At 35.8% G+C, this 16,935-nt stretch overlaps 1 protein-coding gene and 1 long non-coding RNA gene across 17 annotated transcripts in view; one reads left to right on the forward strand and one right to left on the reverse strand.

Annotated features, from left to right (window-relative positions):
* Positions 1-16,935, forward strand: part of LOC106040251 (uncharacterized) — a 50,501-nt gene that overhangs the window by 30,233 nt on the left and 3,333 nt on the right. For 2 of the 5 annotated variants that reach the window (XR_010832844.1, XR_010832841.1), the window contains one exon: positions 8,814-8,874. This is a non-coding gene — a long non-coding RNA (uncharacterized lncRNA). Of the gene's footprint in view, positions 1-8,813; positions 8,875-9,894; positions 9,961-16,935 lie in introns of all 5 variants that reach the window. The other 3 variants (XR_010832843.1, XR_010832840.1, XR_010832842.1) reach the window with 2 other exon arrangements.
* The window catches only part of CPEB3 (cytoplasmic polyadenylation element binding protein 3), a 94,077-nt gene that overhangs the window by 14,231 nt on the left and 62,911 nt on the right, over positions 1-16,935 (reverse strand). The window lies entirely within an intron of this gene.

The raw sequence follows: 16,935 nt of genomic DNA on the forward strand, positions 1-16,935 counted from the left end.
ATACACTAAGTCAAAAGTTAACTTTAGCAGAGTACATCAAGAAGCAAGACAAACTTTGCAAAATAGAAAATAAACTTTAAAAGAACTGCTAATTTAAATTCTGAAGGAGCACAATGTTTCTATGCTCACGCACTTAACTCTATATGAAAAAAATGCTTACCTAAAATAAATAGGCATAAATGAAAAAGAATGGCACTTGCTGTGTTTTATTAAAAGACCTGCTGTGTTATTTATATTTAAATACAACTGTTCAAAAGAAAGAAAAAAGTCCAATAAAAATTGCTCCAAGTAATTCAGAATTTCAGGACTTCAATTTAGCCAGTAAAACTAAGTGTGTGTGGCATTCAGTGCTCTTCTCAATACAGCTGACAAGAAACCTTTCTTCGGTTTTGCTTAACGTTGTCAAATTTGAATAAAGATTTAACCTGAGTAGTCCATGTTTTTGCCACGTCAGAAGTGAACTAATACAGTATAAGCTACACTAAGCAAAGCCATCTGAAGACTGGTTGCTAGACTTGAATACAGCTGCCCATGTAAGAGGGCTTTCTATCAAGCATGCATTACTCTTTTGCTCCATAATCAGTTCAACTCAGTTTTCTCACTGAATGTTAACGCGTTGGCTCTGACCTTTATAATTTTGCCCTTGCACGTCTTACAGGCTACTTCTGCAAAAATCTGCAGCAATTAGGGGCAGTTGGAGTCTAAGTAAGGACTGCCAGGCTTTCTCTGCCTAAGACTCTTTACACAAACTAAGCACCCATCAGTGGTATACCACATTTAAATTGTGCCAACTTGTAGGATAGCTTTACATAGTCTATTTGCTATTAAGTTGTGTCTTAGCCTAAGTTTTGCAGTAAGTATTGAGTGAATATTACTTGGCATGTCTTTTTAAATACATGCTATGCAACTCTAGATTTATTAAATAAAATTTAAAAAAATAGTAAGACAGTTTTCCTCTGTAGAGGAAATCTACCAAATTACCTTTTACCCTACTCTATCTAGTCCTATATGACTTCTCAAAGAACATTAAATTTTGTGCGGTTGGTTGTTTTAAAAGACAAAAAATATTGTGTTAACAACATAGTTAGAGCCTAGAACATACCTAGAAAGTCTGACTTACCCAAGAAAAAAAAAAGTTTGATCAACACTCTTGCTAGCAAAAGTGGAACTTGCATACCTAGCACTGGAGTAGATTAAAGATACAGTCCAAATAAAAAGTGAAATACTTCTTAAGTAAAAGCATTGGTTTCCTCTCTGGGAGATGTAATTCTCTTAAAACAGTTCCCTAAAGCTATAAGCACACTTCAACATCTTAGTTTTAGACTTTATAAAACTACTTAAATTAACTAACAGAGTACAAAAATAATTCAGTTGCAACTGCTACCACTTATAGCTTCATTTTATTTTCCATCTATGCACTTGTTACATCTTCCTTACTCCATATTCATTCTTTCTCATAATCCATTCTTTCTGATTAAATTTGATAATCAGAGCAAAAACTTTGTATAAATTATAATTTCAGTACAGAAATTAAAGTTTCTTTTTCAGCCTTATAAAATGTCCCAGTCAGAAAACCAGGCACTTAGAAAAGACTACCAGGGCATCACACCTCCAAAACCAACTGAGCACACTTCATAGTTCTGCCCCAATCCCTGGCTTATATTTTATATAAGTGTCTTGTGAGACAAATTCACAGAAGATGCAGTACAGATCATTTGAGTACTATGAAATTCAAATAGTAAGAATACACGTATATTTATGTATATAAATATATACATATACATAAATATATCCTTTTGAAAGGATGTATAAAATATATTTAAAGCTTTATCTTCTGATGAGACCACAAGATTTGAACTCCAAAAAGCAGAATTTTTGTCTATTTCAGACTTTTATAAATCTTAAACCAGCAAAATCTCTGAGTTTTGTTTAGCATAAAGTCAAAATCAAAATTGGGAAATTCTGGCTAATTACTTGGCAAAAATGCAGACAACAGCTTGGAAAGCTTCTTTCTTCTATGAAGCTTTTCCAGGTTTTTCTGGGTCATAGTAAGAGGTTACCTCTGTGGTAGTTGGAGTTGACAGGCATTTTTGGGTACACTAAATTGTGTGATCATAATAATTATGAACCAGATAAAATTAGCTAAACTTTGGCTGCTAGATTACAGTCCAAGTTAGTATCAATTCATTTTTCTAACCTGAGGCTAGCACCAGCTGTGAGTTTTAGTTTAGTAAGTTAATACCTTCTCATTCCTCTGGACCTCTGTGACTGGAACACATTTGCCTGTCTCTGGGGGTCTCTGAAGTCAGACAGGTAAGTAGATTATGGCAGCAGTCTTCTGTTAATCTAGACAAGCGAGCAGGCTGGACCAGCAAAGTATACATGGTGCTCAGCATTGCTTCAAAATGTGGTGATTGCACATCTGTTCCCATTATTCAAGGACTTTTGATACTGAAGATTAACAAAGGTTACACTGATACGAAAAATAACTAAATAACAGAAGTTCAAATGATAAAGGAATCATGTAGAAGCTTATATGGACAAGAAAGATACTTAAAGCATAGTTGTTGGTTTTCTGTTGTTTTGTTCCACACCCCACCAACACCCCCAGTCAAAGAAAGAGAACTGATGAATTTTGGTAGCATGCTGTAGCATGACTGCATGTTACAGACAAACCTTACCAGTGACCTATTCTCATCTGAGCAGGCACTCAAGCTTAAGGGCTCAGGGGCCTACTCCTGACTCAGATACCCACAAAGTAAAACAGGCAAGTTATTTGAAACCCCAGGAAACAGCAAGATACTTGACAACAGCAGAATATCCTATATACACAGATATATAGCTTCTTGGCAGAGCAGAAACAATCAAACTCCTTCTTTTGGCTATTGGTACAACATCATTGTAGTGCTGACAATACACATTGCACTTTGCAATCCACTGGAGAAAGACAACAGCATATTTTGCTATATGTCACTACAGCTTCTAAAGGGGTACAACAGAGAGAAGATGAAGAGAAGATTAATTTCCTTAGATTCTGAGGCACAGCCAACAAGCTCCTCATCCTTGAGCTCAAGGATTTGTTATTTTATGGAAAGCAGTACAAGACCTGAGCTGCTTTGTACATGTGCCATTCTGACATCTAAACAGCAACACAATTTCCATATGAAAGGATATTTTGTCCAGTTGGTCTAATTTCACTTAACCTTGCTGAGAACAAACAGGAAAATCTGGCATATGCACTGTGTCCCACAAGCTTGAAATAAGATTGTCATTTGAAGTGCAAGTTATGCTTGAAACTACCATATGATGCTACTATAGTCTGGAAAATATATTTTTGCAGGCCTTGTCTAGGCTAGTAATGAATAATTATATACAAGGTCAAAGAGTATTTGAATATATATGCATGGCAGAAGTCTGCATAACATCTATCAATTTCTTATGTAATTGATCTCAAGTTTGTAATTTCCAAAATTCAGCCCGCTTGCAAAATAAGATATAGAAATAGTATTCAACACATTCATGTGTGTTCTCAGTTTTATAACACTGGCGTTGGGCAGTGAAACTAAGAATACAAAAAGGAGCACTTTCTCTTCTGTCTACATACTGCATAGCAAGCCAGAACAGACTTTGTGTAGTCACATGTATTTATCTCATATGCAGAATGGAAAGACTACTTAAACTTTAAAAAAAGTTAAACTACCTTTGAAGCACACTTTCTTTCATTCTGTCTTTTAAAAGCTTTGACAGTGTCTTTTCTGATTCTTTTCTGATGTTTTATAGATTACAAGATTACAATAAAAAAATCTACCATCCACCTAAGATCTCTTACATAATGTATTTCAATACATATCTACCTCACATTATTACATAAAAAAAATAAGATGGACTTAAACTTGCAAAGAAAGTTAATATTCTAGTTTCACATCCGTGGGTTTATTTTTCTGTGGTTGAGATGGGTACCTCAAAAAAGTAGCTTTAATGGATGTAATTTTATCATGAAATATAAATAGCAATTTCTTCTCCCCCCCGGATTTTTAAAAATCGCTTTAAATTTAATTACATTTGTATTTACTAGAACTTTTAGAATAAACTTGTTTTAAAGTCCACAGTAAAGGAACATTTAGAAACAGTATGAACAAAATTGTTAAATCAGTTAATGTGATGACAAAGGGTCGTTGCTCAAAGTCACCATTCTTAGCTAATTAGAAGGTGCTTTGAACATGAATAAAGCACATTTCTAAATCCAAAGATGAAAGAACTATTAAAAATGAAACTGATTTTTGAAAAATAAAAATCCAAGGTGTTGGAAAAAAAAACAAACAACACAGACTTTCTTCTAAACGTTGCAGTGACATGACCGGATTTTCAAGACGACATCAAAGGCTTTAAATACTTAAGAAACCTCAAAATAGAAAGAACCGTAATCTCACTTAGCTACTGCAGAAGAGTGAAATTATGTATTAGTCAGGGCTGCAAAGACTTCTTTTAGGCAGTCTAATTTTAAATGGAAGCATGTGACACTGTCAGCTGATTCTTTTCTCTAAAAACCCAAAAGGTAAGAAATGTGAACAGTTTTGCATCTTACAACTAGACTCCTATTCATTTTTGTGTTTTTCATGAGTACTAGACTGAGTCTGAGTAATTTGATATGTAAGAAATTTCCCATATGCCACATTAAAGACAGGTTTTGGGGTAGGTTTTTTTTGCTTTTAATTAAAGGTATGTACTCCATATCCTTAGTTCCACAGCTGTGAAATCCTGAATCTACATAGTAGTTAAATGAAGCATGCATAGCTAAATAAGAGATGATGAATGTCAAGAAAAGTCAACAAAGCAAGCAGATCACATGGAAGAGTTGAAGAAAACTGAGGTTCTGGATCAGTAGCCTCTATGAAATGAACTACTTCTTCATAATCCCAGTTTTACTGTTAAATAGCCCACATCACTGAGATTACCAACAGAATGGAAAGTAACACGTAACACTTACTACAAATGATCAAAATATACCACAAATAATAGAGAAATTAGTAACTTCCTACATTGTCACAAATATTTTGGGAGTTTTTCCCCACTTCTTCAATTTAAATTAAAAAACAAATGAGAACAACCACACACATGCACAAACAAAAAGAAAAACAATAACCAAAAAAAAAAAAACCACCACATCTATTTGCTCCACAAGGACAAACGTTTTTGAGATGGGGACAGTTGCCCCAGTGTTTCTTCTTCGCCTCACTGCTGAATGGAGACAATAGCATTCCAATAGTGCTGCAGTGAATATATATACAGCTAAAGACTTACAAAGTCCTTTCAACTCTAAAACAAACCAAGCAGCCGAAAGGATTTGTTGATCATCACAACTTACAGACTTTCTCGGCTTACGGGGGAAAAAAAGAGTTAGTATTGAGATACCATCTCAGTCTGTCCTGTAGTAAAAATACTTCTCCCAAATTTACTGATGAAAACCATTGACATGCCACCCACCCCTCCACCCTTTCAAAAAAGCAAGCAAACAAAAAAACCTCCACTAGATTTGTGGAGAATATTCCACAAGAGTATTAAAACCTCTCTTACTATCTGGCATTTTACTTCTACACTAGTATAAAACAATGCAACAGCAAATTTATAGGGTTGTCTCCTCTTTCAAATGTCACAGCCATTTTAAAACTTCAGACTTCAGAAAGCAACATGATCCATAGCAGCTATAAATCAGAATTAAAGAGTATAAACACAAAGGCTATAACCTACAACTTGGTTTATCATAGTTATAATAGTAGTCACATAAATTAATCATATGAAAAAGACTAAATTTTTGATGAGGCAAGAACTACCTCTGTGAAATTTACAGGGTCAGCAGCATGAAATAGCAAGCATTTGCATTCGTAAACACCAAAAAAAGTACAACTAAATTCAGAATTGAATTTATCAATTTCAGTTTCCAAGAGCAATATTAAACCACGACTGCTCTGGACAAAGCAGTTCATTTTCATCTAATGGGTTTGGGTCTGCTTCTGCTGCTGCTTCAACTCTGAACAGATGGCTGAAAACAGATCACTTTCAAGTTTGAGCGAAACCCCTGTATTTTTGTTTGTCAATAAGCCAATTTCAAATTCCACTCTGAGCAACTTCAATATAGAAAAATTCTAGATAAATGCAAATCGGTAGTCTGCTTGATTTCAGCTTCCATTCCTTAGTGTCAGCATGAGGTAAAACTATGTTAATTGTATACAATTTCCAGGGGAAGAAAACAAAGGTCCTCAAATCTAGACTTTTTAGCTGAAGTCAGTTATTTTTAATTAGCGAAATTTGATACTGGATTTTACAACATTTTACCTTTTAAATTCAAAATAGAGCAGACAAAAAGGAAAGACTTAATACCCAAGATCATTTACATAGACCAAGAAACCAGCAAGATATTTCCAGATGCGTATGATTCTAGCGCTCCTCTGTGCAGACAGTCGGATAGTCCGCACTTCACAGTAACTTTAAAACTGTCTAGAGAGGAACTCAGGCTTCAAAATATTTCTTAAGACAGAATGCAGATGGTTGGCTCAACAGTTGTGAGGTGTAGGGAACCAGGAAAGGCAACTGTACAAACTGACTATATGTTCTCCATCCATTAAATTAAGGGATTTATTTAAAGACCAATACTCCAGGAGGATGTTGCTTAGACAAAATCTTAGAAAAGATGAGCGCTTCTGCTGTCTTCCAGGGTCACTCCACACGACTGATTCCAATCCCGTCAGAACAGCACTCTGAATTCTAGTTATTGTTCATCCAAAGGGCAAAAACATCATTACTGTTGAAGAATTTTGCTAACAATCTTTTTAGAATTAATATCACTGATCATCCATATCTGAAAACAATCCCTTCTGCTTCTTTTTGCACGTACACAAAACCAGCACCATTGTTTATACAGGAGGATAAATAACTAGGGAAATGAAAATACCTGCAAAACCATAATGGTTTTCATAATGAAAGATATATTATGCTTGAGCATTTGATAGGTTAAAGGCTTCATATATGGAATTTACTGCTAGAGTTTTCCTTTAATCTGCTATCCAGACAGTTTTAGCTGTGCTACCTACAAATAGTTTTAAAAAACCAAAGCTACAGATCCAGGAGAATGGTGTAGATGGACAACATAAATGAGACTGCATACACAGTGTGTCAAATAGAGCAACTAATCTGCAAAAAAAAGTTTCAGACATTTTAATTTCAGAGGTTATTTTAGATAATTTAAAACTTTTTTTTTTCGGGGGGGGGGGGGAGGGACTGCTTATTTTTGTTTCGTTTTTTACAATTTAGCTAAATTAATTTTAAGAACACCTAAATTGCAATTACTTTGCATCTTACTTCTTTCCATAAAAGACATGCTGTCAGCAGTTTCCCTTAACAAAAGGTTTCTGTTGCTGACAACACAGCTTCAGCACTAGGCTTTTATTTCTCTTTGTTTTATTAGTAGTCAATTTGTCAATTTCTGCTTCAATGAATTGCTGGTTAATAACTGGTTTGAATGTTCACTTGCATGTGGATTGTTTTCAGGTTCTAGTTGCTCAAGTCTCGTCTCTGTTGGCCATACAGAAAAGATGCAGCTTGAAGACCTTAATGACAGAATGTGTTTCCAATTTTTAATTACTCACATTTGCAGAACAAATTTTTCTCTCTTAAAATTTCTAGTTAGTGAAAGTATGCACTTTTCTGGGAGATAAGAGTGGTATATTTTACCAAAAAAAAAAAAAAAAACCAACCACACACACCAAACAACATTAGATTTATTAAATCCTCTAAAATATTATCATTTTCACTTTATTAAATGAAAGCTGCACCACCTCCATTGCTATGTAGAAGACTGATTGCACCGAGACAGCATTAGCCACATACATCATAGGTCCCAAAACCAGGAGGATTTCGTATGGTATAATATAGGTAAAAGCTGCCAGGCACAGCAATGAGATACCTGAGACACACAACAGCTCTCATCTGCCCCTAGCTTTTGAAATCAGAGGGATAGAATAGAATCTCTCTGATAAATAAATAAAAATAGATAAATTAAATAGAGCTGAGATTTGATGGGGAAAAATATAGTACTTTATAAAAAAAGCAGAGTATCAGTAACATCTACTTGGTTTTAGAAGTTGTTGATGAGAATCAGAGAGACATTTAACTGCTTCCATTTAATAAAAGCAGCCTGTTTATTTCCTACAGATAAGGGACAAAACCCTTTTTCTGTACTTCGGTATGTTCAAATTTCAGGTAATGCTTTCAACTCCCTCACTCTTTTTGCTTCCTTAAAACTTTTTAGTGTCTTAGTCATTATTGGTTTTTAAATAATGGCTAGAAAACAAAACAAAACACAAACACATTTTATCTCCTTTAAGGATCTAAAATTTTGTTGGATCTAGAACAATTTCCACAAAATCTATTCTTGGCAACCTGTACTTCTGTTCCAAAGTAGGATCAATGGTTATTTCTGGGAGACTTCAATTAAGAAGGGCTTTACTGACCTTTGCTTTAGATAAAAATAAAGGTTGTGTGTCAATGTCAGATGTCTCTCCTTTTCTAATGCAAGGCTTTGTGCATCCCTTGTTACGTCGTTAATAGGATAGGAGAGTTTGAAAACTGGGGTTCTGCACATACACTGACACGCAGCTGACACATCAACAACATTTACATAAGAAAATATTTGAAAAAAATAACAACTTTACACACCAAGTATTACAACTGCACATGCTTTCTGCTTTAAAAACTATTCAGAGCAAGACATGAAAATGCTGCTTTTTGAGCCTTTTTTTTTTTTTTTTTTTTTTTAGGAGAAAACATGCCTAATAAGAAGACAAACTTCAGACTGAAACGGTATTGTCACCTTCTATGGTAAATTCTTTGCTAATGTGATATAATGTTGAGCAACCTTTTGTTACTAGTGTTAAAGGAAAGAATAAGCAATACATTACTAGTAAAAAGATTCCACACTCTTCCTTGTATTGTTCATAACCTATTGTCTACAATACATGGAAGTGACTGAGAACTCCCTTCAGTGATCTGTTTTCTTGGAAAGTAATTCCAATTGCATACTGAATATTTGGTATGAATGTTTTAGCATTGTCACTGTCCTCTGGTAGCAGTATGCATCTACAGAAGCTGCACGATGTAACCAGATGACTCTGATGCATTATTTCTTTTTAAGAGTTTGAAAGGGAAGATACTTTACAAGTAGCACTCATCTTTTTTTTTCTTTTTTCTTTTTTTAAACATTATCGGGCCTTTTATATTGACTTTCTTTAATAAAGACATAGGAAATAATATAATATAGGAATATAGGAATAATATAATATAGGAAATAATAACAGGAAAAACATAGTGTTTACAGTGACCAAGGAAAAAACAATCTAAAATATTTATCAGTTCTGTCCAGACGTGCATATATGTACATTATCAGTGCATTCACTATAAATGGAATTTACACACCTTCTCTTTCTCCTGCATTTTTCTTTCCAAGTTACTTTTTTGCACTAAGATATTTCGTACATTGCTTTTCTTGTAGAGTCCAAACTAATGGTTTTAAGGGTGAAGAACAGTGCTCTTTGACTACCACCTGCCACAGACTGATCAGAAATTAAGAATTTAGCTAGATATCATGAACAGGCAGTCATTCAAATTAAAATCACTAGCATTTTCTTTCATATTTGTGCTGTGAAGTGTCAACAGTCAAAACAACATTTTTTTTTAGTCTGCCTAGGAGTCTTTTAGCCATTATCCAATGTAAAATTTCTGTATAAATAGTAGCTACATAGAATTATTTAATATACCTAATTTTAGCTTAAATATACATTCACTGCTTAAACATATTTATCAGTAATTCACAATCAGAATTCATATTTTTCTTCCCCACAGACACTTCATAGTCACTAAAAATCCAGTGAGAATGTACCCACACCTCCTGAGTAAGCCACGCGATGTGTAAGCACATGTATTGAGTCACTTTGATATAAACAGTGCAATATACATACATGCTTAGTTAGTATACCGTATATCCCAGTAACGTATTTTTAACTTCCACAAAAATGATGAAGAGATGCGTACTCCTAAAAATGCATGACTCAGTGCTCTTAATTAAGAAATGTGGTGAAGGCAGTCATCAAGCTCTATGCACTTCTGTTTCTCTCAAAACAAAGCTTTCTTCTAAAGAGGATCTGCATATCTCCGGGTGTAAGAGCAGAAAAGTTAACATTTTGAACTTTGCCCTGTCCCTGATTTGGAAGGCCCATGACTTATAAGTCTCACGTTTAACTATTAGAAGGTAAATTCTTAAGGCACCTCTTTTCTTTTTGATGTCATCTTTATGAACATTAAGATTTAAAGCCTGTGATCACAGCCAAGTGTAGCTCTTAATATTAGTTGCTCAATATATTTAAAAAAAATCATCTCAGTATCAGTTACCTATATACCACCAGAAAAGTGAATACCCAAGAAAAAATCTAATAGTACAGAAATTATTCACAAAACCATAAATGAATGCATTCTTTAATATGAACTAGCTTTAAGATTTCCTATTTCTGTCTAAAAGAGATATCACTAAACTTTTCCAAAATGCGTTTTTTTTTATTTTTCTTTTTGTTTGTTTTGTTTTGTTTTTTGCCAATGTCAATTCTTCAGATCACTGTATCATTTAATCAAATGTTTGTCTATTTTCCACTTAGATTAAATATAGTGCTGACTTTAAATAAGTGAGAATTTCAAGAAGTTTTACTTCAGGTAACAACTGCATAAGAATGCAGGGGTAGGGGAAAACAGTAGGACTGCACACAGGTAAATCTCACTGAGAAATCCTAGTCACTTACTTGGGCATCTGTCCAAACAAATTTACTGCAACTGTTAGTCCAGAAAGTGAATGCTTGGAATTGGTATTTAAACAGAACCTACTGAATTGGGCATCTCATTTAAAGCTTGTGATGACGAGTAGTGGTTAGTAAACACATGAACCAGACTTCAAACAGCTGCTCTTTAGATTTTGGGAGCTGCAATCCTCTCGACACAAGCCTTAAATATTGACTGTGGCTTAACTGAATGTACTCTAATAAAATAGCTTGTGTAAGGTATGAGAAATCCTATTGCAGTCTTAACTCAGTGAGACAGTGAGCGAGAGTAAACAACTTGCCTCTTCAGCATATGACCAATGGAGAGGGTCCAGATCATTTGTGGAAAAACTTTGTTCTGGAAAGAGAAAATGCTGCAACTCCAGCACGTGACATTGAGTTTCCCCCCAGAGAGTCAGTCTGCACCTATCAGTGCAGATAGTGCTTTGATTGCTAGAAATTAATCCAACCTATCAGAGACACCTTAACAACTCTGAAGTCTTCGGAAGAAAAATAATAATAAATTCAATGTATACAAAGAAATGTGTCCAATAGACTAAAAGTCAACCACAATTTCTTGAGAACCAGACAAGAAAAAAAAAATACAACACATAGGTGAGGGATAAAATTACTGATAGGGCAGAGATCTAAATTCAGACAAGAGCCTTCTTTTATGTTACAGTCAGAAAATAATTGGATTTAATCCCACTACCTAAAAATCTCACAAGAGACTATTCCCCTTAGGAAGACATTTTGCAGAGTGTCATCCAGCACATGGTGTTGCAAGATTGATTCTTGCCAAATAATGGCTGAGGTGCAGTAGTTAATCATGAGAGCCACTATCAGGGATTGCAGCCCAACATCTGCCCCTCCCAACCCCAACCCTCCCACCTCAAAAACCTAGTGCTGAATATAAGCCCATCCAGTGACTGTGGGCATTGCATCACTTCGGTCATGTCTTGACTGGAAAAAGCTTTCTGATGCCACAAAGGAGAATAATGAAGATAGGGAAGTAGGCAGAAAGGGAAAATTTGTTTCTGGAAGAAGATTTTCAGTAATAAGCTAAACTACCTCAGGAATATTTGGCTACAACCGTTATACTCCTCTCGTATTAAATAGCCTTTATTTACCTATTTGGTTACTGTAGTGAAAAGCAACTGGTAAGACTGACAGAACCGTCTTTACTACCAAATTCTGTGGAGGCGAGGATGCTGAGCCCCATCTGAAGAGACCTGGTCATTCCTTCCTTGGGCATCAGAAGCTGAGTGAAGAAGGGACAACAAATGTTTGCTAAAAATTTGTGGTCCCATCTTCAGGGTTAAAAATAAAAACAAAACAGACAAAAACAAAAAAAAAAAAAACTCTTGCAACCTAGTAATTCTGAAAGAAATAGCATTTACTGAAGGCAACATGAAAGCCAGCCAGAAGAGACTAATTGTGCAAAGCTATCTCACAATAAGATTTGTCCTGCCTAGGTTTGATTGCTGAAAAATATTTCTATATTGTCTCATCAGATTCTTGTTTACCCTTAGAAAAAAAAAACAGCAAATAGCATTGGTTTAGGGACAGATTCTCTTACATGAAGCAAGCTTCTTGAATGCTCTTTAAGACTGCTGTGCCAGTTGTCAGAGACAGACATTTTAAAATCATCATCAGTTGACCACCACGACTCCTCAAACATTTAGCACGATATAGGAAATAGTGCGAAGACCTTTGCAAAGGCTTAAACAAAACTCATTGAAAACCTAAAAGAAGATTCTGTGCTAAAAGCAAATTTAAACAGCTACAGAAGAGCAGACTAGTATGCCCTACATTTTGCTACCACACAGTTTGAGAATTTCATTGCTTTGGGATCGTGCTGTCCTGCTGTGACAAGGCACAAGGCCTACAAATTATACACACAGCCTCAGAAATCAACAGTTCAAAGACTGATCTTGTGCACATGTGTTGGAACATGTGCAAATAAAGTTTTAAAAAGATTTTGCATTGCTATTTGCCATATAATGCATTTCTGGATAAGGAACTTGAATTTCCATTCTGGCAAACTCTATGGTCTCTGGCTTCAGTTTTTAAAGTATGAAAACTGGCTAGGCATTTAGTGCTGCACTTTAGTGGTATGGTATTCAATCATTCAGGCCAAACAACTAGAATCATAGAACGACTTGGGTTAGAAGCAGCCCTGAACATCACCCGTGTTCCAAGCCCTCTGCCATAGGCAGGGACACCTCGCACCAGACCGGCCTGCCCAAAACTCCATCCAGCCTGGCCTTGAACACTTCTGGGGATGGGGCATCCACAACTTCTACGAAGTACTGAAACTAGTCTAAGTAGAATAGATCACTGTATTCAGACAAGCCAGATCTGAAACAAACCAGTTTCTGAATCTAGATGATGAAAAAAGAATTGCAACACCGTACTTTCTCCTTGCAACTACTCATTATGGCTGCTGTGGCAGAAGCTACCATCCCCACCGCAGTGCCAAGGGAAGTAGCCATGCAAATGGACCTCATCCGCACAATCAAGACCAGTCGGAAGACCACCAACGACAGCGTTCCTATCTGATGTTACCTTAGAGATTATCAAGAATGCCCATACAGTCTGCCCCACCAGTTGTTTTAAATGAAAGCATGAGAATCACTTCACAGTCTTACTTTGTGCAACTTTCTACGTAGTATTTTCATTTTCATGAGGTCTTGCTCATCCATAGTGTCCCCCTGCAAGCAGTAGGGACAAGTGTGTTTATTTTTAATCAAATAACTAACTAAAGAACAGGGAAATACAAGAGGATCAGACAGTTGCATCATGCATGTTAATCAACTGTAAAACCAAGGCATTCCTCCATCCCAAATACATCCTATCTCCAAGCGCTGCCATTTTTTTTCCTCTATAACCCATTTTTATCCAAACATCAGTCCTCTCAAATTGAAAGGAAAATAGGAAGATTTCTGCATAATTTTTATCTTTGTTAAATTTACCTTGTAGGTTTTAGTGCATGTAGAAAAATAATAGTTATCACAAAGAAAAGTCAGTAAAAGCTTTTAAAAAGTTGTTTTAAAGCTAGCAATCTGTTAAAAAAACTAAATGAATGTTTTTGTAACAGTTGGCACCATCTGTCTAATAAAAAAGTAGGAAAAAATTGACTGTAGTTAGCATAAACATTGCTTAACTCTGCAGACCAGCAAATAAATTTAAAAAATCAGTTTATATGTGAATACAATATGAATTACCTGGATTTTGTCAGAATGAAATAAACTGTCATGGTAATGTGTAACGACATTTGATAATTTTCTTAGATGTTGAGAAATAATTAAATACTCACCACATAGGTACTCAGAAAATACTTAGCCACAAACCACATTTAGTTCCCAAAACTCCGTGTTGAAAGCCAAGTAAACACATTACAAACTGGGCATCTGCTTACCCAAGACCAACACATGGCATTTATAATTTTGCCAGTTCCGTTACTCACATATCCAAACAGATGCCAAAGGAAGTCATCCAAAGACTTTTCAGGCAATGGTAATGAATTGGCCTTATTCAGAAGGAAGGCATTAAAAGCACCTCGTGTATGACACCAACATAAAAACACAGCGCTAAGCATTACAGTGCATAGAACGGGTTCAAAGAAATGTTAAGGCAACAATACAGATGCTCAGAACTAGAAATAGCAGCCTCTTATATGCATTGTCAGCTGTTATCAACTTATCTTGCCCACGTGCATAATCTACACTTTCGGTGACAAAACAGCTGGGTGCCAATGGTCCTTCTCTCAGCAATCTGAATATTGAACTCAATGGCAACCAATACTTCCAGTAAGGGCTGTATGATCTGTCAGGTGATTTGGGTTTTGGTGTTGTTATAACCAAAACTCTTAATCACTGACCAAAACAGATCTCTCTCAAACACAGGCTCACGGTGTATTTCATCATGTCAGGCAAGATTCAGTAAGCTAACGAAGACCTAGAATATCGGGAAAAACAGGAAAACCTGCATAGTAAAGTGCACAATGTGCTTGAGGAATATGGTACAGACACGTCCATGTTGATCTGCAATCCCCAAGGGTCCAAAATCATAATGAAATAAGCCTTGTGTAACTCACCATGCTGGAGACTGCAGTTCAGTGTATTTCACACAAAACCAGTTTACATCCATCAGGTCCAGCACTAAACTTGAAATAACATGTCTAAATGGACCCACAGTGACTATGCAGGGCCAGTGACATCATCCTGCTCAGGTTGCCAAAGCCAGGAAAGCATTCTTTGTTCAAGCTCAACACTGCAGGAATGTTTCTGGACCCCAGCTAGCCCTGAAAGCAGCTTACACAACACTGCACCTAAGCTAATCAACCACACCAGCTAATAAATTAGCTAATGCAGCTTGCTAGATCAAGCCTGGCTACACATCTATGGCCTGACTTGCCCACCAAACTAACAAGATAAAGCACTCTAGAGGAGGGGGGGGGTTACTAGACTGTAAATATTTTATTTTAATCTTTCAGATTTCATGCTTGATCAGCTTAGTAATGGCTAATAGTTCTTGCAGCCTTTTGTTCCTAGCCCTAAGAATATCAAAGTGTTCCTAATATAGTGCAACTATGCAGAATTCATTTTAATGTAATGTAAGTGTAAACACTTTAAAAATTCAGTATTTGTTATACAAATAAGGCACAGGATTTTTCTTGAAGAACCCATGTAGATCCTAAAAGTCTGTATTAGTACACTTGGGGCTGTCAGGGATGACAACACCTGGATGTATGTATGAAGACAAAAAAACATGACGTAAAACTGTCCCACTGTACAACTCAGCTGACTGCTGACCCGTGGCAGGAACTACTGATTCTGTCTGCTCCAAACCTGTAACTGAATGCTTATCAAAGTAAACAAAAACCAACTTTTGTTGCAAGTCCAGACAGAGTCCACTGGCCTGACTTACAAAAATAAAGGAACTATGAAAAATCATAGCCATCAAAAGGCCACCAAAGTCCATCTGGAGGTGACAGCATTTTTTCAGAAAGAGCAGGGATCAATTTTACTGTCAGTCAGGCATGTTCAAGTAGGTGGGAGAAGCCTCAGAGATCAGTCTTTATTAACGTGTGAACAAAGATTAGCCTCCATGTCATCCCACTGCATTCCAGCAATCCAGTTTTCTTGTCTTCCTTTGAGATTACTAGCATACAAGAAGACCCCCTATGTAATTCTATTTGTCTGTCCTTTTTTATTCAGGCAGATTTTCTGTTTGAAAGACTCATATTCAAAATGTCAGAAAATTTATGGACTAGCAGTGTGACATGGAAAGAAGTTACGTAGAAAAAAAAGGGAGAAAACATTTGATTTCATCAGTATTTGAGAGCTGAATGAGTGTGTCACTGAATTTTGTACATAAGCATAATCTCTTTTCATTTCTCTGTTTTATAAAGAAGTGCCTGATAACAAATCAGAACAGCTTAAAATAAAAGTTAAATGCTGTATTTTAGTTTTAAAGAAGTTTCTAATCAAAAAGAGGACTGGAAGCATTTTATTATGGTATTTCTGTCAATGATTCCATAATAACTTCGGAAAAGAAGTATTCTTTGTATTTAAAATAGATGAAAAAGATGTAGAAAAAATATAATGTGTGTTCACATTATATTTTACCTTTTGACTTCTGGTAATAACATTCTGTCTTCTAGGCAGATACTGCCTATATGGGATCACAGTAAGTGATGTACATTTGACCTACCAAGCTTAATGTGACTGTAAGTGAATCTCAAAGACTGGAATGCAGGACGTATGATGCTGCAGTCCTGATTGATAACTAAGAAGTCAGTTATAAATAAATCTGGAACAGTTGGGATTGACTGTTGTTTAGCGCTTTCAGACAGACACTCAGGGCAACTGGCAGGGGCTTTGAAAGCTGTTTCCTATATTAGAATCACGACAAAAATAGGAGTGAGGCTGCATTCCCTTGTCTTCTGCTAAAATAGCTCTTACTCAAAAACATTTTCACAAGTTTGTTGAGGCATAACTAGTCCTCTGTCAGATACAGGACAAACTCATTATTAATGGGAAGTCCCATGTTGATCTGCCATAAATAGTTACTT

This window comes from Anser cygnoides, chromosome 7 (genome assembly GCF_040182565.1).
Source record: "Anser cygnoides isolate HZ-2024a breed goose chromosome 7, Taihu_goose_T2T_genome, whole genome shotgun sequence".
NCBI classification, from domain to species: Eukaryota; Metazoa; Chordata; class Aves; order Anseriformes; family Anatidae; genus Anser; species Anser cygnoides.